At 34.1% G+C, this 20130-nt stretch overlaps 1 protein-coding gene across 8 annotated transcripts in view; it reads left to right on the top strand.

Moving 5' to 3' along the window:
• The window catches only part of ATG10 (autophagy related 10), a 330517-nt gene that overhangs the window by 201663 nt on the left and 108724 nt on the right, over positions 1-20130 (top strand). The window lies entirely within an intron of this gene.

Here is a 20130-nt window from a genome sequence, read left to right as displayed (position 1 = left end):
CCCCTAATTACTTAAGATTAAGAATTACTAGTTTAGTTATAATAATTTTATCTTAGTCATGATTTGGTGATTTTTTGATTTTTGAATTAAATACAAAATTAAATAATACATTTTCATTGACAGTATTAAAAACAGTTTTTCTACTTCTATTTGCAGTCTTTCTTCCACTTCAATATGATGTCAAAAACTTAAGTCCCAAATTTGAAAAGTATGTACAGGCTCATACCCTCATTCAGATTAGAACCAGGTTCCAAGTGGATTAGGTTAGATGTGTGTGTTGAAGTTCATTTCAGCTTTGATATTCTGAACCTTGGATCTAGTTATTTCTACACATCAGTAAAACTCTATTTCATGCCATCTTCTTGGTTTTATAATATTTTTATCTGTATGCCTGTTTTTCTCTCCTTACTCCTCCTCCAAAAGGATATAAGCTTTTTGAAGGCTGGACTCTTGTTTTTTGCTTTTGTATCCCAGAGCCTAGAATGCAGTAGTTATGCCATAATGAATATTGGTTGAATTGATTCTTCCAAGTGTTGAATTGTACAGATTGAGCAGTACTATCTGTGGTTGATCTCTTGTGATCACTATTCCTGGATGCTTCCAAAGAAAATAGGCCTCTCCTTAAAAAGTTAGGAATTTTGAGAACTGTTTTCAAAATCAGAGTGATACTTGATTCAATAGGATAAACTGATTCTTCCCATTAAGAATACTTTTTTCTCCATAAGTTTATTATAATATTTATAAGATATTGAACTAGGAGGAAAAACGAGTCAACTCATTTAAAGACTAAAACTTATTTAAAGAATAAGATCTGATCTTTTTCTTTTTTTTTTTATTATATATATATATATATATTTTATAATATTATCCCTTGTATTCATTTTTCCAAATTACCCCCCCTCCCTCTATTCCCTCCCCCCATGACAGGCAATCCCATACATTTTACATGTGTTACAATATAGTCTAGGTACAATATATGTGTGTGAATATCATTTTCTTGTTGCACAATAAACATTAGAATCCGAAGGTACATGCAACCTGGGCAGACAGATATTAGTGCTAACAATTTACATTCCCCTCCCAGTGTTTCTTCTCTGGGTGTAGCTACCTCTGTCCATCATTGATCAACTGGAAGTGAGTTGGATCTTCTTTATGTTGAAGATTTCCACTTCCATCAGAATACATCCTCATACAGTATTGTTGTTGAAGTGTACAGTGATCTTCTGGTTCTGCTCATTTCACTCAGCATCAATTCATGTAAGTCTCTCCAGGCCTCTCTATATTCCTCCTGCTGGTCATTTCTTACCGAGCAATAATATTCCATAACCTTCATATACCACAATTTACCCAACCATTCTCCAACTGATGGACATCCATTCATCTTCCAGTTTCTAGCTACAACAAAAAGAGCTGCCACAAACATTTTGGCACATATATGTTTCTTTCCGCTCTTTAGTATTTCTTTGGGATATAATCCCAGTAGTAGCGCTGCTGGGTCAAAGGGTATGCACAGTTTGATAACTTTTTGGGCATAATTCCAGATTGCTCTCCAGAATGGCTGGATTCTTTCGCAACTCCACCAGCAATGCATTAGTGTCCCAATTTCCCCACATCCCCTCCAACATTTGTCATTATTTGTTCCTGTCATCTTAGCCAATCTGACAGGTGTGTAGTGGTATCTCAGAGTGGTCTTAATTTGCATTTCTCTGATCAGTAGTGATTTGGAACACTCTTTCATGTGAGTGGATATAGTTTCAATTTCTTCCTCTGAGAATTGTCTGTTCATATCCTTTGACCATTTATCAATTGGAGAATGGTTCTGTTTCTTATAAATTATGGTCAGTTCTCTATATATTTTGGAAATGAGACCTTTGTCAGAACCTTTGTTTTTAAAAATATTTTCCCAATTTGTTACTTCCCTTCTAATCTTGTTTGCATTAGTATTATTTGTACAGAAACTTTTTAGTTTGATGTAATCAAAATCTTCTATTTTGTGATCAATAATAGATCTGATCTTTTTCATGAGAGTTTGTTGCATTTGTGTCCATTTGTTGTAAATGATCCCCAGAAACTGTTTTGAACTATCTGTTTATCTGGTTTGTTTTTTCCCAATTTAATATTGAACATGGTATACCTTCAGGGTGACAAACTCACAACACTATACACTGTCAGACATAGAATGCCAAGAAATGAAATCTTACAGCAGAGCCTCAGGCTTTTATTGAAGTAATCTGAATGGTCATTTGGATCATATGGGCATGGATTTTTAATCCAGCAATATTTCTTTTGAACAAAAATGCTAAGAGACAGGCCTTTGATAGGAATGTGGTTGAAACTACTGAAAGAGTAGAAAAAAGAGTAAAAGCTATTCTGGATTTATCAAATATGAAGAATTGGGAGAGATTTTCAAAGATTTGTTAGAATTCAGATATTATCTGGGAAACAAATTTACAGAGGCTTGCACTATCATCATTCTGTACATCCTCTTCCCCTGACAGAAGGGGCAACTTGTAATAATGATAGTTCATATCACATATAAAAAATGCCATTTATAAACTATTCATCTAGAAATAATCCTCTGAGATACTCAGTGAATGGAGCACTGGACTGAAAGGAATTCCTGAGTTCAAACTCAGTCACTTACTGGCTGCATAACTGGGCAATTTCTCAATCTTAATCTGTGAAGTAGATGCTAATAATAGCATCAATCTTCCTGAATTGTTTCAAGGATAAAATAAAATAATATTTGTAAAGTAATTTACAAATCTTAAAATGCAGTATTTTTACTTTTTTTACAAATAAAAAAAATATGTGCCTTTCTCAAGATCACACAGCAGTTAAAGCTAGGATTTGAAACCTGGTCTTCCAACTTCAAGTCTATACTCTTTCCACTACACTGTTGTCAGAGAGGACCCAAATCTATAGCATAAATTTGTGGATGCTCATATCAGTATTCATTTTGCAACAAAGGCTTCAAATGGGTCACACTACATGTCAAAGCAACTTTGAAATTTTGCAGTTCTGCTTCTTTCTGGTCTCTCCAGCCTCATTATATTTATACTCACTCATAGTGCTATATATCTAATAGACTCCTTCCTTTTCATCTCTTTTTGCTTCAAGTTTTTTTCTTCTTTCAAGATCCAGGTCAAGTATCGATGCTTTTTCATTTCTGCTATTACTATGTTCATTTATTGCTCCTCTGTCTTCAAGGAATGATCCTGAAAACCAAAAGTCTTTAATCTGTCTTTAATTGCTGAAAGTATAAAACAATAAACTTTCATTTTTCTTATGTTGTTGATCCAGATTTTATAGCACTACTAATAAGAACCAAGGGATACTGATTTTTGCAGTGCTTTTACTTTTTCTCTCAAGCAACCATTAAACTAATTTTCCAGATCAGTGGTGACTCTCACCTTGTCTTATTGGGAAGCCTTTCTATTGTATCTTTGCTGAATATTCTTTCCATGTTATTTGTTAAGGATGGTTCCATTTTTAAAAAATGTTATATGATATATTAGTTTCTGTTCCAATTCTAAGCCAAAACCAATTGACCAGCCTTAGTTAGGCCTGGTCCAGAATATTCCCTATGTAGTTACCAAACCTTATCAGTATATAAAATCTCTTACTATATTTTCTCCTTTCCATTCTTACTATCTCTGTTATACTAATTCAGACCCTTATTATTTTTCCAATGAATTATTGAAGTTTCCTCCCAACCTTTCTCATCACTTGGAGCTTCATACAAGTTTAGTCCATCTTATATACCACTGACTAATGATCTTTCTCAAAGCACAGTTCTCAAAACAAAGTCCTTAGCCAGAAATTCAAGGCCCTTTTCATTTGATTCTAAACTCTTTTTAGTAATATCTTCAATGTAGCCATTTTAGCTAAAGCAAGAGGTATACAAAGGCATATTGTAACAATCAAGGAGAAAAGCAATCAAGGCCTTAAATTTTGAAATGCAAAGCAAGATTGGGCAGTTGAGTAGTCATTTGGAATTTCCCCAGAAATATTCAATCTCTTTTATATAGGCAGCTATCTATTTTTTTTTTTATCTCCCTGTAAAGTTGGGTCTCATTACTTGACCCATATTGACATGAATGATTTATTAATCATTTTTATAAGAACCAAAAATCTCTTCAGAAAAAGTGAATTGATTGGATTAGTAACTGAAATGACTGGTACAACTTAAAATCCATTAGAAAAGTGAAAATTCATTTATAAAGGAACTGATATTAATTAGGTTGTAGCTCCTTATCTTTTTTATTATTCATGTATTGCTGTGGGTATAGTGCTCTAAAACATCTGCTCAGTAGTCCGTTATAGTAGCACAAGAATGCTTTTACGTGAATGCAATAAAGTAACAGATGCTTCTTAATGACAACTTCCCAATTCATTTAGGAAACAAGTCAGTTCTGGATTTGGTTTTTCCTTATACTGTGGTAGCTATGCAGGCAAATGATTTTGAAGAGGTTGGAATTGACGAATCAAGTCATTCTGGGTGATTTTTTCAGGGTGCTGCACGTTAGTCTAAAAGCCTCATTTAATAACACTTTAATAAAATTAGCATTTTTCTAACTGTGCAAATAATTCTTTGCCATTATAAGTATTGGAAAAAAATACATTAATTCAGTGTTGCAGATTTTCTATTTATGTCTTCAAAACCTCTTCTTGAATGTTGATTCACCATCAGCATTACAAATAACAGAGTGCCTGTATACCCATGTTAGTAACAAAGAGACATGGAGGACTTACAACTGGAAGTGTATACCTCAGTTTTGCACCATATGTAATCGGAAATGATACATCAGGAGGTAGCAAATAATATTGAAGGTGTACTTGGAAAGATGATTTCCTTCATGGGTTCCTCTTTTCTGGATTACTGACTGGGTCTCCCTCAGTCTTACAAAAACTGAGGCAGGGGATCAGTTTTGAGGCATGCATAAATAAGGTTGATGCTTATATAAGAGATATAGCTGAAGATATACCCATTAATGTTCCTCCTTACATCCTGTCCTCAAGTCTCTGCTACTAATGCCTGAGATTATGTCATTGATCTAATTCCATTCAGTGAACATTTATTAAATTCTCACCATGTGCCAGGAACTGTGCTAGAATTGATTATACAAAGATGAGTAAGCCTTTACTTCTTTTATGTAAAAGTGGTCTTCTTTATTTTTTCCTTTAGGTAAAATGCAGTTGTTGGAAACTTTTAACACCTTACCCTTTTCTCTAATGATAAGGAGGTATATGAGACACCACTTAGTAAAGAAACCAGGGCATAAGTGAGATAATACTGAAATGATAGAAACACTTTCAAAAAAGAGAAAGTGAGGATCAAATAGAAAAATTTTATCCAATTCAAAATTGGGTCCAGGATTAGCCCAATTCAGTGAAGCAAACTATTGTCATTATAAGGATAGATTGTACACCTGAAGATGTGTACAATTAGTTCTACACATGGACATGGGTATTCCTAAAAATCTCTGCACTATGCAAAATCATGTAATATAAATCATAAGGCTTATGGAGTAAATGGGATTAGGGGCATAATACTAAAAACTAAACAACACATAAAGATGATAGGAACTTACTAAAATGGTAGCATGTGTTCTATATCTTACTTTAGAAAGTAAATACATTAAATGATTAAGAAATTAGCAAATACCCATTAAAAAGAAGTGGTAGCATCCATGGCTTTAGCCTGCTTCCTGGCTTACACTCAAATTTTTACAGGCCAATTTCCAAAGTCAACAGGTTTAAGGGCAAGATGGTAGCCTCTGCAGGGCTGCAACTGTGGGATGCATAGCCATGGCAGAAGGTGAGGCATAAAGGTAGGGGAGCTAGATTTCTTCTGCCCACAATTCAGACTGTACCAGAAAATAGTCAATACATGTGGCATTTTACCTTGAAAAATACCTGAAGCTTGTTTGTAGAAATGAGTGTTGGAAGGGTTGCAGCTTGTGAGTTATTGTGAAATGGTGCAATTTTCTACATTCTCTGTTTGGGCTAAATTGTGCATAAGCAAACACGAAATTAGCATTATACTCAAATTATTCCCTAATATATCAATCTCAGTGGAGCAAAGTCATGTTTTCAAAATAAATGTTATAGCAGAGCTGACTGAACACTAGTTTATGTGTGCCTCTATGTGGGAATGGGTTTGTTTTCTCTATTCTGCTGTGTACATGTGATAGGATATACATACATGAATAAGAGGGGCAAGGCCTATGGTCTCTTTTTGGTATGTCTTCTTTATTGTGGAGTAGAGGAGGGCTGGGGTCCACAAAGGAGAATGTCAAGAGACTTTTTGAGAGTTAGCATTGCCATAGTATAGTAAAGTGTTACCTAAGAAAGTTGTGGTTGGTTACGTACCCTGATGAGTTTGAGGTGTCATTTGTGGGCACTGGAATATATCTATCAACTTAACTATATAATCACTGATCCTTGGAAAAGATGGGAAAGAAAGATTGAGATATTATAAAGATCCCTGAAAAATAAAGCTTATTTTGTACTTTTATTCAAAATTGGGAAGATGAAATTAAAAATCCAAGAATCAAATTCTTAGATTCAGTGTACTTAGAATTTAGGAAACTTCTTATATTTTGCCCATAGTTCTTAAAATTAAAAAAATTAAATAAAAAAATTAACTAACTTACATTGAGTTTTTGAGCTTCTCATTAAAAGTCAATAGTGTTTCTCATTTATGCAAATATAATAGAAGTGCCATGACATTCAATCTTGCACCATTAAATATTATTTAATGGCATCCCATAGTAAAAGAGAATCCATTAATTGATATATTTGAAGGCAATTGTAAAGAAAGTAAAAAGGAACTCATCTGTTTGCTTGTTTTTTTTTTTTTTTTTTTTTTTTTTTTTTTTTTTTTTTTAAGGAAAAGAGCTATTCTAACAGACATTTTTATGATTCACAAACATTTAAACCTTTTGGTATATGTTTTAAGAGCTAGCAATTTTTATTCTTTGGGAATAAAATTCACTCATTTTTGGATTTGAGTATAATAGTTCACTTACATGATGAAGAATTTTGTAGTTTGTTCCATAAGATTTAAAATCTCTCTAGCTTAAATTAGGGTAGTTCTATATCTTACTTTAGAAAATGATTTCAGCCAAACTTTCAGCCCATTGGGATTTAATTACTTTCATCCATTTAGGCTCAAAATTTATTATCTTCTTAGGAAAGTCTAATGTAGCATCCTTAAGATTAAAAGAAAAAAGGAGAAAAATAGTCATTAGATATGACTGAAGGAATATAGATTTTAGGTGGGTTTTCTTTTTCTATGTTAGGAATATGAAGTGCATTCAAAGGTCACCAAATGGATTCAGTTGTGAAAAAAAGAATTAGGATTACTTCATTTGGAGAAGACCTTTTTCAATGTCTTTGCTATAGGGGACTTTAAATATCTTTGAGGTTCAGTGGAAAGAGTATTGACTTTGGAGACAGACCAGTGACTTTGCCACTTAAATGACACATGGGGCAACTCATTTAACTTCTCATTTAACTTCAGTTTTTTTGTTTGTAAAGTGAGAAAATTGAAATACATGATTTATTCTATGCTTTTCAGCTTTAATTTTATGCTTCTTTAAATATCTGTGTCATCCAATATAAACAATTGATGTTTCAGGAAGTTTGCAGGAAACTTGTGCCCAATTGGTGTCCAAGTTCATATAATCTACTAGTATCTGAGCTGAATATAGAACCTAAGCTTCCTAACTTCTATCCCAGAGTTCTCTCCACTGAAGTTTGTCTGGGTGCTTCTTCTCTTCTTCTAATAACCTACTTTATTTGGTGATCTCATCAGCTCCTGTGGATTTAATTAGCATCTCTATCCTTAAGATCCTCAAATTTACCTATCTTGTCTCAATCTCTTTGTTGACCTCCAATCTTGCATTTCTAATTGCCTTTCAGAAATCTCAAATTGAACATCCAGTAAGATATCTTAGATTCAACATATCCAAGCAGAATTTATTATTTTTTCTCCTAAAATTCCTATTCACACCTTTCTAGTCATCATAGAGGGCAATACCATCCTCCATCTTTCTTAAACTTGTAACGTAGAAGTCATCCCGAATTCCTCATTATCACTCACTATATCCAAACTGTTTCCAACACCTCTGTAACATCTCTGGAATTTGCCCTTTTTTTTTCTTTTTTTTTTTTTTTTTCCCCTGACATTGCCACCACTATAGCTTGCCCCTTATCACTTCATTAGCCTGCTGGTGGATTTGTCTGCCCTAAGTCTCTTCTTACTCCAACTCATTCTTCTTCCAGTCACTAAAGTGATTTTACTAAATCATCAGGTCCAGTCATATCACAAATTCCCCCCCTTCATTCTTCTTCACCTGGCCCCTGCAATAAATTCTAGTGGTTCCCTATTGTTTTCAGGAATAAATACAAAAGCCCTTGCCTACCATTCTACTTCCCAGCATATACTCTTTGATTCAGTAACACTGACCTTCTGGTTATTCCACAGAAAAAAGTCCCATTTTGCAGCTCTGGGCATTTTCTCTATCTATCATGCTATCTATCAATGTTCTCCATCTCCTCCTAAGTCTTCCTGCTTTTTTTAATTCTTAACTAAAATGCTGCCTTATACAGGAAGCCTTTCTTAAGCCCCTCTTAAAATTAGCACCTTCCCTCTGTTAATTATTTCCTATGTATCCCATATATATTTGTTTGCAATGTTGTCTTTTCCCTTAGATTGTAAGCTCCTTGAAGGTAAGGTCTGTATTTTGCCTCTTTTTGTATCACCAACACTTAGTATAATGCCTGACACATAGTAAGCAATAAATAAATGCTTATTGAATATTAAATAATAAATGTTTATTGAAGAAGACAACCATTCACTTCAAATATTTAAAATATTAAAAACAAAGTTTATTCTGTAGAAGAGAATGAGCAGGGGCAGCTAGGTGGTGCAGTGGATAGAGCACCAGCCCTGAATTCAGGAGGACCCGAGTTCAAATCTGCCACTTAACACTTCCTAGCTGTGTGACCCTGGGCAAGTCACTTAACCCCAGCCTCAGGAAAAAAGAAAAAAAGAAGAAGAATAAGTATATCAAGGATAGAACAAATGGAAAAAAATTAAATTGTTGCATAAGGAAGAAGTTTTGGTTGGAAATTTAGGGTTACCCAGTGTCTTTTAGAGTTTCCATCTTTGAAAGATTAAAAACAGAATATATTTTCATCTGTCTTCAGTATATACTAAATTTGCTCAGTTTGTTTAAGACACTGGAAGATGATAAGCCTTTGCAAGGTCATTTCTGGTTGGGTGGCATGATTTGAGAATTACTACAAAATCCCCTTTACTCAAAAATATCTCTTATTGATTACTGGTATCCTAACAATCTGTATTTACCTGTATTATTGGTTCATTTTGCACCTATAAGAGTTTTTTGTTAAATGCAAATACCCATGACTTTGTAAGTATTAAGTTTATCAGTCATGAATACTTTTGCAAAGATTTGTTTATCAGACTTTCTTTCAGTATAGATACTAGATAAATTAACCTGGAGCAGTTTGTGATAGGAGAGAGCCTAGAAACAGGGCAGGAAGAATATACCTGGAAAGACCTGGGGAAGAGGATGAGAAGGGTAATTGAGAAAAAGGCAGCATTAGGATCTTAAACAAGGAGATACCAAATAAAGTAGTGAGAAAATAGCAAAGATAAACTTTATCGGCTTCATAATTTTAATAATACTTTGCAATTTTTTTTTGTCATATAATTCAGTGACCAATTAAATTTAAAAATGGTAAACATGAATAGTTATAACTATATGTGTTATATAAAATAAAAGGGCTATTTTGATTTAAACATACTTAATAATTTTTGAAATCTAGAATAATAGATTAAAATATTTTCTTTTTCTCTCAACTAATAATTTTATAGGAGATACCTAATTTGCAAAACCCTTATCCTATAAATCTTGCTTATTTGAATGCAAACACTATAGGATCATAAAATCATTGCCTTAGACCTACAAAATTATCTAGCCCAGCTCACTCAATTTATAGCTGAGAAGCCTGAATCCCAGAGAGGATTTGACCAAGGTTACATAGCAAATAGCAGAAATACTAAAGAGAGAATGAGAAGGATTTAACTTGTCTTGCAAAAGTGAAGAAATCTCTTAGCTCTTTCTATTCCTCTCCAGAATATTCGCATATTTTGGTAGCTCATCAACATACTTACTTTTTCAAAAGTACAGATATCTGTACTTTCTCATTCTATCTGATTCTAATTTACATCCATTCATAAGTCCTCTATTCAATGTCTTGGGGGGATCAGACCCTTTCTTTCCTGATGTTGTTCAGTTGTGTCCAACTCTTCATGACTATATTTGGGGTTTTCTTGACAGAGATACTGGACTAGTTTGCCATTTCCTTTTCCAGCTCATTTTAAGTTGAAGACCTGAGGCAGACAGGGTGAAGTGCTTTGCTTAGGTCACACAGGTAGTTAAGTGTCTGAGACTGGAGTTGAATTCATAAAGCTGAGTCTTCTGTTCTAGTCCCAGAACTTGATCTACTGTGCCACCTGGTTTCCTTTCCTTTAAGTCTTTTAATATTCAAGAAGTAATAATGCATTACTAAGGCTTCCACGTGTTACCTCTTACTCTCATTTCTTGACCAGCCCATTTTGTTTTCCACTTTCTTCATGACATGTGCTATATGCATCTCTCCATTGTTCTTTGGATCACCTACAATTTTTGATTCTCCAGAGAACCTGGTTTTCATTGATTTTGCCACTACATAGTATTATTGGGAAAATATTGATGTAAAAAAGATAATCTCTGCTTTGGTTTTGCCAGAAAATGATTTGGGATTATTTAAAGTATTGTACAGTTTCCCCAATGCAAACCAGCCTGTTGGGCTAACCATGCAATCCATGCCATAATCTAGGTAACAGGTATTTTTCAACCAGAAGATTTTTGCCAGTGTGGTCTGTGCCTAAGAAGGCTGGAGTGCTTACCCTCACCCAAACTACTTTATTCACTTCTTATTTATGGTGTGTGTGTGTGTGTGTGTGTGTGTGTGTGTGTGTGTGTGTGTGTGTGTGTGTTTCTTGCAATAGAATGTAAGTTCCATTGTGTAAGGATTGTGTCATTCTTTGTCTTTGTATCTTCAGTGCTTTACCATAGTGCCTGGCACATAGCAGGCACATAATAAAATATTTTTTGATTAATTGTATGAAATGGTTCTAGTTCTTGGCTCATGCAAATACCTGATTTAGTACTGGTGATGCCCGGACTCTAAAAGAGAGGGTTTAGACTTTTTCTAATTATCTTTCTTTGTACCTCTGCTCCAGAACCTTGGGAACAAATCATTTAAAACTGAGATTTGGCTCATATCTGGGCTCCTCAAAAATGGAGTATAAAGGTCATCAATGAATAATAGAGAGCAGGCATAGGAGAGCTCTTTGTTTCTCCTATATAAAAGAAAATCTTACCACATTTAAAACATAATATGGTAACCTTTAACCGCTCTTTTACCTTTCTAAAAGGGTGATAACTTAAAACGTTAAAACATGAGACTCTTAGTGGGATTATTAAATAAACATTCACCTTAGCCATTATTCTGCATTATGAAACAACTTCTATAATATTTTCTTTCTTGGGCTTATTCTCCTGATTCTTTGAATTTAGGAGGTTACTTCACAGGCCAACCTAAGGTGCTGTTTGATTACCTTTGCTCACAGGTGGGAAAAAAACACCCACTAAAACAGGGAGGGAGCCAGGACCTTGAGATCCTGATGTAGACTTAGACGAGCCTATCCTCTAGCTACCACGAGCAACTACCAAGAAAAAGAGAAAGCTATATTCTCCCTGTCTCACAGGGAGGTACCAGAGAATGTTCTATATCATCCATTCTGGAGACAAAAAGACAGTAAGAGTGAAATTGCCTTTGCCTTTAGAGTGCATTGCGTGGCTCTTCTTAGTTTAGTGCATCTTTTGATATGTCTCCCTCTCCCTGATTCTGTCAAGGGAATGAAATAGTTTTTGTATCAGCCTGAAGTGACGAGTCTTTCAGTGATGAGCGCAGCCCCCTGGCCTCTATTGCCTCCTCCCCCCACAGTGAATGTGATTATATACATACATACATATATATATATGTGTATGTATATATATATATATATATAATATGTGCATACACACTTACATATGGGTATTATGTTACACAAAGCACGTGTGTGTGTGTGTGTGTGTGTGTGTGTGTGTGTGTGTGTGTGTGTATTCCAATCTAACCCCCACAACAGGGTGCTAAACCAGTTCCTTTGAATGACTTTGGATTTTACTGAGGAGGCCCTAGGGCATTTTTGGATTAGTATGTGGTTCTGTAAAAACAAGAACCTATAAAGGACCTTACTCACCTGCATCTGTATGGTATGGTGAAAAGAGTCCTGCATCTGTACTCAGAGGACATCAATTCAAATTCAGACCCTGCTATTTAAGCCTTGAGCAGGTCCTTTTATCTTTCTCTACCTCAGAGTTTCCTCATCTGTCAAATGAGGGTGTTGAAAATAGATAAATAAAATGTGGAGGTTGTGTCAGATGACCTCTAAGTTCCCTTCCAGCTCTAAACCCATGAATCAGCACATAATAAATTTCATGGACATCCTCCATGACAGCAGTGAAGGCATTTAGTAAGTATATGTCTCCCTGTTTTTATGCCTTGTTCAATACCAATAACTAGAGAATCAGTGGACAAAATTTTCTCCAAGGTTTCATCTATCAAAGAATTGCTTATGGTTTTCTCCAGAATAATAATGCTTTCTTAAACAAGGTTTGTGCTATCATGACCAATCAACATTGTGCTCATGCCAGAGAGTTTATGGTTTCAGGGCACAAAATGAGAGGACAGAATCTTTTTCATTCAGTCAGAATGCTTCAGGCAAATGATATCTCTTGAACTATCTTTCTTAAAGTAGTGTCTAGGAATCATGGAGCTAATAATGAATACCCAGAGCGTCACTAGATATAAGTTGGTTATCTTTGACTCCCCTGCACCTATTGTCTTATTCTGAACATGCCAGACTGAGAGCATTTCTTCACTTCTGCCTGGGAGTTGGTAGTTTGTTCCTCTCAGTAGAAGCCCAAGCTGTATATGCTGATATTATGTTGCTTGTCTTACTTTACTGTTAGTAATCATAAATATATTAGCAATAGTATTAGAGCATTCCTTTGTGTCTTACAGTAACCAGCTCTCTTTAATGGGGTCGAATACATTATTATCAATAGTACATATAATAGGACATATAATAGTACATATAATTTATTGAAGCCTCCTCTGTATTCTTAGGTTCTGTGTCCTGGAACTACTTTCTTAGTCACCCTTACCTCTTTGAATGGGATGGATCATCAGTAGATTTACCTTGTATTAAATATCACTCTCTAGTGATTAGTGTTAAATTGACTTTTCAATGTAATAAAAATAATATAATAAAGTCCGTATACAGGGAGGAATATACTCCTATATTCCTGTATTCAAGTTAAATATTCTAGGTGAAAAAGACAAACTGAAAAAAGTCCCTGTCTTCAAAATATGTACCTTCATTAGAAGGTGTGCAATATGTACACAACTAAATGTAAGAGTACTTGAGGAGGTAGAGAGAGAGAATGAGGGAGTTTACAGAGCTAACATTTCCTGAATGGAACTTTGGAACTTTGGAAAAAACTTTGGAAAAAAAAAACCAAGAAGAATTCTGAGTATGAATAAGCCAGAAAACACATCATATATTTGGGATGGTCCATGTGAAATTATGGAGATAAAAAGGGGAACAATACATTTGGGAAACAGCTAGTAGTACCATTTAGCTAATGAGTACATAAAAAGTGTGCAAAGTATGAAATAATGCATATTAGATAGGTCGGGGCCCTATTGTGAAGGTCCTTAAGTGCCATCCTGGGAAGTTTGTATTTCATTCCAAATTCAAAGGGAAGCCATAAAAAGCTTTTAGGTTGGGTTATGAACTGGTCAGGTCTGTGTAAGAGGAAGAATATTTTGAGAGGAATGGTGTTTTTGCCTCTTTTTTTGTGTGTGTTCCCAACATTTAACATAATATATGGCACGCAATAAGCACTTGATAACATGCTTCTTCCTATTGTTATTGCTAATGACAATAATGATGATAGCCTCAATGTTGAAGGTGATTTGGAGAAGTGAAACAGTGGGAGAAAAATCAACTCAAAGGCTATTATAAGTTCAGGCAAATGGTGGTGAAGGCCTAAATTAGTGTGGCAACTGTGAGTAAAGAAAAAGGGATGTTTTCAAGAGATATCATGAAGGTATGATTAATAGGAGATACAATTGATATGTGGAATAAGAGGAAAGCTTCAAGAATGAAAGTGAGGTTACAAACTTGAGTAACTGTAGGGATGCTGATGACCTCAGTAGAATTAGAGAATTCTGGAGGAGGAGAAGACTTATACATAACCAAAAAAATCAGTATAATCTTGGATATGATGAGTTGGTTTGAGATGCTGATAAACTATCCTAAAACAAATGTTCTACATGCAGTTGATGTTATGGGACTGTAGTGAAGTAAAATATTGTGAATTATTCTCTTGATATTCACTCTTTGTTTACTCTAAGGCCACAGAAATAGTCAGAGGGCCTTTTTAATGGTTAATAAAGTAGAAACATCATTACACAGCAGAACTATAACTGAACAATAACAGAAACTATAACTATATTCTGGAATCTGGGACAATTGTCGAGATGAGTGTGGAGAGACAATGAATGACTCTGGGGCATCCAGAGGTTATAACCATTGTCTTTACCTCTGATCCTCAGCCTTTTGTGTTAGTATGTGCATGTTAGTCTGCTCTGTTCTAAGTTAACTAATATTCCTTTCCCCCATCCTATGGCAGTACTTTCAAGCAAAGTCCCAGTGACCTAATGTTGGTTTAAGTTCTATATCACAGAAAAATGGAACTTACTATTGAAGAGGTTATAAAGTATAAATGAAATAGGAAAGGAACTGAAAAAATCATGAACGAATGGTTTTATTCATTTCATAATTGTTTTAATAAAATTAATCACAAATTGTTTTCCTTCCCCTTTAAAAAAGACTAGTTTGTAGGGGAAAAGTGGTTCTTTTATCATATGTGTGTGTGTGTGTGTGTGTGTGTGTGTGTGTGTGTGTGTGTGTATGTGTGTGTGTATATAAAGTGATTCTTTCAAAGAATATAGTTATCTATCTATCAATTTAGCCCAGCAAAGTTAACCAAAGAAAATAGCTCTCTCAACATATCTTACCTTTTCATTTAATTCTTGAGAATAGTTAACTAAATCTATTTCTGGATATGCCAATCTTTGTCTTTCTTTTCTTTACCTTCTCATTCAGCTTCTACAAAATACTATACAACAAAATATAGGGAGTAAGGAAATGTTATATGAGTAAAGAATAAGCAAGTATATCCTTTTTCCTCAAAAATTTATTTTAAAAAACATGAATTCTGCATATCCTCCCTGTCTCCCTAACTATAGCAATAGTGTGTAAGTTCCTAGAGTACAGAAATTGTTTGCTTTTTCTTGCATTCTCTTCAGCGCTTAGCATATGCTTTTCCTAATAGTAAAGTGCTCAATAAATATTTGAATTTGAACTTAAATTTAAGACTGATAGAAGAATTTGTCTTCCTTCAGATATTCTTCAGTTCTTTAATGGACAGCCTTCCAAGAACTTACAATCATCTAGCAATGCAGGAAAAATATACATACACCAAAGTCCTTTCCATTCCAATATATTCCATTATTAGTGTGAATGTTAATTAAAAATGGGAATGTTCAACATATCCTTAAGAATGCAGGTTTATCCTTGACCTCCAGTGTGATGCTTTGCTGTCTGATAGCTGGACAATGTCAAAACACATGATTTTTTTTTTTTTTTTTTTTTGCTGATATTGATATCCTGGTTCCATCTAATGATTTCCTTACTTAACTGATGTTTGCCAGGTTCAATAAACAGTATTTTATTACACTAGGTATTGAGATTTATTAGATATAAATAAGTTATATCTAGATATTTATTAGATATAAATAAGTTATGGTAAAGTACCTCTGATACCTAACATAATACTAGATTTTGCAGTAGAGAGATGGAGGGGCTATCATAGGATTGGGATCCACCAATTTCTCTCTCTCTCTCTCTCTCTCTCTCTCTCTCTCTCTCTCTCTTTTTTTTTTTTTTGGTGAGGAAGTTGGGGTTAAATGACTTTTCCGGGATCACACAGCTAGGAAATGTTAAGTGTCTGAGTCCAGCTTTGAATTTGGGTCCTCCTGACTCCAGGACTGGTGCCTTTTCCATTGTGTCATCTAGCTGTCCCATCCCCCAATTTTTTAGTTCAGAGGAAGCTTTTACAATAAACGTTCAACTTGTTTAATCAGTTTGTTGTTCAAACATTTTCAGTCACATCTGACTCTTCATGGTTACATTTGGAGTTTTCTTGGCAAAGATACTAAAGTGTTTTGCCATTTTCTTGTTTAGCTCGTTTTATAGATCAGGAAACTAGCTAACTGGGTTAAGTGATTTGCCCAGTGTCACATAGCTAGTAAGCTTCTGAGGCCAGATTTGAACTCAAAAAGTTTAGTCTTCTTGACTCTAGGTTCAGAGTGGCACTTTGCCACTTTGCTACCCCACTTAGTAATTTACTTATATTCAAAACATAGTTGAGAATTTCTTAAAGAAGAGATAACATGTATTTTTAAATGATGGGAAATATTTAGAAATAAAGACTAGACCTATGATTTATTCTAAGATGAGGAAAAACCTTTCAATTTAGTTAATACTTCTGTAACTTTTGGTCTTAGAGAATTCCCAAGAGCTCTTGCAATTTTAAAATTATATCAAAAGAAAATTGAAAATTATTTAAATTCTGTTTCATTCTTTTAGTATCTGGCAGTCTTATTTCACAGAATGACATGCAGTCAGACTTATAAAGGATCTCAAAAAACATCTACACCATGTAGAAATAAGTAAAATTTCTTTCTATAATGTATTTGTCTCGTTGTTCAGCCTTCTATCAAAAATCGTGACTGAAGGGGGAAACATACTTTTTTCCTGAGGCATCCTATTCCACTTTTTGACAGTTCTAATTGTTAGACAGTTTCCCCTAAAACCCAATAGAAATTTGCTTATTACTTCTGCTCTTTAATCCTAATTCTGCCTTTGGGCAAACAGGGCAAGTCTTATGCTGTATTCCTTGTTACAACCCTCAGTTACTTGAATGAGCAATAATGATTCTCCTCTTCACCCCACTTTCATACAATTCAATACAATTCAACCAATTCTCCTTTAGCATGATCCATGTCTTTTTATCATCCTCATCACCTTTCTCTGAATGTATATAGTCTTTCTTATCAATACTTTTTTTTTTGAAACATGGAGACAAAAATTCAACAAAATACTCCATGTATGTTCTGACCAAAATGTAGAATTATTTAATCTGGAGACAGTGGCCCTTTAAATCATCCTAATATAACACTAACTTTTAGGGCAAACTGTCACATTGTTTAGCTCATATTGAACATGCAGTCTTCTACATCTTTTTCCACCCTAAATCGTTTCTTTTTTAATACACAAATTGATATCTATTCTCCTTCCCCAAAATTCTTTTTGTACAGTGGAATTATTTTTAACTCAAGTAAATTAGATTTTACGTCTTTCCCTATTAAAATTAATCTTATTTGATTTGGTCCAGTGTTATAACCTGTTGGATTCCAACACATTAACTATCTCTCCAGCTTTATAACATCTTAAAATTTGATATTCACATTATTTTTTGCCTTTTTCCTAGTAATTCTTAACTGTGCTGAAAAGAAAGGATGAAAAACAGGTCCTTGAGAGCTTATCCTAGATCTCCTTCTAAGATAACATCAATCTATTAATGATTATTTTTAAAAGTCTGGTTATTGAACCTATTTTGAATCCATCTAACTATATTCTCATCTAGCCCTATCTTTCTAACTGGATCATTGATAATAAGATTTTGTGACTTGACCACACGAAGCTAGGTAGGTTAGCTAGATACTTTCTTCACATCTTCACATTTGAGTTTTTAACTCCATGTTGACCATTTTTGTTTTATCCTTCCCAAGCTAAAAGTACTTTCCTTAGAAAAGAGAATAAAAACAAAATGAAATTTGAATAGCATTGTCTTCTCTTGTTGCCATTACCATTATCCCATCCATTATGAATAGCAGAACTATTCCTTCATTTTTTTTTCTTAACCCTAATATAGCTTAAAACCAAATTTAAAAAAAAAGTTTTTTACTTCTCAGCATTTATCTTCAATTCACATATATTCTTAGTGTTGGTATCTTTGCCATTGCTCTATTGTGCTGAAACTCTGTCTTCCCAGAAATCAGCCAGAGTCAGGATAATCAAAAGTCTTTATTCTTGGTCAGGGGATTAGATCTAGTAGTCTCCACACCACCCTCTTCTCTCCACCACCACGAGAGTGAGTGCCTCAATTTCCTCCTCCTACTCTCCCCATACATGTCACTTCCCCCTCTTTGTCCCACCAATCAAGTCAGCACAGAACAGCTGGGGAGGGTCAACCTTCAAACAAGTTAATACAGAACTGTCCAATTGGCAATTAGTCTCACATGCTCCATTATCCAAGTGCATTTGCTCAGTTCTAGTCCTTTACACTATTGGACTGTGCCATTTTTTTGCATTTCTTTTTTTTGTTACCTGTTATTTTCTAATATTCTCTGTATATGACTTTTAAAAAATCTGCATTGGTTTATTAATTTCCAGTGCATCCACATTTGTTTCTTTGAACTCTTCTCTCTCTCTCTCTCTTTCTCTCTCTCTCTCTCTCTCTCTCTCTCTCTCTCTCTCTCTCTCTCTCTCTCTCTCTCTCTCTCTCTTTTTTTTTTTTTTTTTTTTTTTTTAGCACTAGTGTCATTAGAATTCTATTCTTTGGCGTTTCCTTCAACTTTGAACCAGTTTCTTCTATGGAATTTTAAGTCATGTGATCCTACCTATTCCTTGCTCCTCATCTACTGCGTTTTAGAAATTTCTCTGTTGTTTTTTCCTCTATAGGTAAATGGTATCCATACTTCTGATTTCATCCATGTAAAGAGCTCCCATTGTGGAAGCTATCCACTGATGTAGATCAGAAATTTCTTTAATGAAATTTCTGTTCTTAAAGGATTTCCTAGAGGCACTAAGAAATTAAGTATTTTGCCCACAGTTACACAGTTAGCAATGATAGGATCAGAATTTAGGTTTTTCTGACTCTAAGATTAGGAACTCTGTCAACCGTCATGATATTTCTCTAAACCTTTTAATTTTTTGTTTAACTGAAAAATCTAGTACTGGGGCTTACAAAACATGGGGTAAGCAAGTTTAGTTATCAAAAAGATTAATCCTTACAATCCCTAATTATTCAATTATGAATGAGGAATAACAGGAGGCAATAAGGGTTGGATATAACAGATGGCTTTAGCTATCTGAGAATAAAATCTTGTTTCAGACTGATGACAGAATATTTCCTTGTACTTTTTTTTTATTTGCTTGTGATTTTTTGATATTTTTAAATACTTCTTTGCTTTACCACATTATTACTTCTTAAGGGAATTTTTCAGAAAGAAGATTTACATGGAAAATGGAAAGGGAAAATGTATTTCAGTTCAATTGATTTTGTTCCATTACATAGAATAAAAGGTAAATTACTAAATTACATTTCTCATCTAAAATTAAAATATAAATGGCAAATAGTAATATGTAATAAGAATGTTTATGACTAAACATCCCTTTATACCTAATCATAAAATCCTATTTAATCTTAGAGTATGTTTGCCTACTTTATAAATCAAGGGTTTTATAGAAACATGATATATGAAATTATTCATGCTATATAATAAATTATTGTTATATATTGATGACATATATTGATGACAAATAACAAAGATTCATCTTTGCTTTTGAAATATATCTAAAAACCCAACTCAAAATGGAAGTAGGAACTTTTCTTCTTGCAATCAGTGAACCTTTGGCAAGTACAGTAAACTCTTAAAGATTATTTTTCACCCATCTGTCCAAGTGGAAGGTGTTTTTATATGCAACAGGTAAGGAAGAAGATTATTTCTATAACTATCATATTACTC

Source organism: Sminthopsis crassicaudata, chromosome 1 (genome assembly GCF_048593235.1).
Source record: "Sminthopsis crassicaudata isolate SCR6 chromosome 1, ASM4859323v1, whole genome shotgun sequence".
NCBI classification, from domain to species: domain Eukaryota; kingdom Metazoa; phylum Chordata; class Mammalia; order Dasyuromorphia; family Dasyuridae; genus Sminthopsis; species Sminthopsis crassicaudata.
The sequence above is the reverse complement of the archived record's forward strand: the minus strand, read 5'-3'. Positions and strand labels throughout refer to the sequence as shown.